At 33.3% G+C, this 1,627-nt stretch overlaps 1 long non-coding RNA gene across 1 annotated transcript; it reads right to left on the bottom strand.

The window, feature by feature from the left end:
- Nucleotides 1–289: 289 nt before the first annotated feature.
- On the bottom strand, nt 290–1,400 carry LOC134935581 (uncharacterized). Its single transcript, XR_010180267.1, has 4 exons — nt 1,376–1,400; nt 853–944; nt 661–766; nt 290–456 (listed from the first exon to the last, which is right to left on the bottom strand). It is a non-coding gene; the product is annotated as an uncharacterized LOC134935581 (long non-coding RNA).
- Nucleotides 1,401–1,627: the final 227 nt, after the last annotated feature.

The raw sequence follows: 1,627 nt of genomic DNA, 5'->3' as shown, positions 1-1,627 counted from the left end.
TATCATGCAAGGGGCATTACTTTGTGGGGCATAATATAGTGTTGCTCATAGTATGTGCACAGGAATATATATATATATATATATATATATATATATATATATACACATACACACACACACAACAAATACCCCATTCGCTAAAATCAGGAGTCAGCTGCACCTCTAGAAAAGCCCTCTGCTAGTAAGGGCCCACACATAAAACATGAAACACAATTTCTGAGGGCGCTAATATTAGTCAGAATCAGAAATATTAAAGAACAATATAAAATATGTATAATTTATTCACAATTTCCACATAACAGACATAATCAAAACATTTTCCACACCGTGAATAGTTCTAATTTAATCAAACAGAATTTTCTTGCCAAGTAGTTGTTCAAAAAAGGTGATGTATGTATCAAGAAGACACAGAATCCAACGCGTTTTGTCCCAAAGGACTTCCTCAGGGGTAAGTATCTAGATGATAAATAAAACAATAAAATAATAAACATGTATAAAATACCAGTCGTTTAACAATAGTCCAAAAAAACCATACACAACGATGTTTGTGAAGCGGCTATACACAATAACATTCACTAACAGCCAGTTGATGATTTATCATAGAGTTCATTTTCAGAAATCTATTGAATATACAAAGGAGAAAAGAGCAGGTATACATACCACATTTGTTTTTCCATATAAACAAATAAAAGAACACACATTTTGTTCGTAAAAATGATCCTTTATAGGGATTATTTAGATGTGCTAGCCAACAATTGTGTTGGACCTAAAGTGGAAAAGAAAAACGGACCATTATAACGGTCATACTGTCATATCAAGTTGATAGGCACCCATAGGGGTGGTTATACATACCAAAGTGCAAAAGATCACAAGGAACACTACTGCAGTCGTGATAGTCCTGCTGGATGGTATAGTGGTATTCACCAATGCAATAAGGCAATGATCTGTAGAAATTCATACATCAATTGTAGGCCTCTGTTGTAAGATAATGAGATCCAATATAGAAAAAAATCCAATATAGAAAAATAATGGGGCTTAAAGGTACCACACTCTCCATAAAAATACAACATATCGCGATTATCCATGCCCCAAATACTTTAAAGGAAATTAATTCTAACACTAGTGTCCAAGGGGTAAGCTATCTATATGTTTATAAACGTCATAATACCCCAGGCATGGGCTTTCAATATAGTTGTAAGATTATACAAATATATATATGTCTATACAGAAATAGACAAATCCATACAAAAATATACAAGACATAAAGCCCCAAGCATGAGCCAACAATATAGTGATAGAAAGTATACAGGTGACAAAGTATACAGATCATATATCACATATGGGAGCAATGAACAGATAGAGGTACAATACTTACAGAGACCTGCTGTATATCTGTCAAGATTCAAATGTGGAATGAAAGGAGTGAACCTGTGAGAGGTATATATACCATGAGTGGATGACATCACTTCCTGTCATTTAGTTAACAGGGATCAGGATATGCCAATTAAAGAACTTCTAACATTAGAGGGACCTATATCCTTTTAACAAATCTCACCAAAGTCACTATAAACTAAAACAAAGTGAATAAACGTATAATTTTTTTTTAATAGAGTCATTTTTATTCAAA

This window comes from Pseudophryne corroboree, chromosome 6 (genome assembly GCF_028390025.1).
Source record: "Pseudophryne corroboree isolate aPseCor3 chromosome 6, aPseCor3.hap2, whole genome shotgun sequence".
Lineage (NCBI taxonomy): Eukaryota > Metazoa > Chordata > Amphibia > Anura > Myobatrachidae > Pseudophryne > Pseudophryne corroboree.
This window is presented reverse-complemented; position numbering and strand designations above follow the sequence as displayed.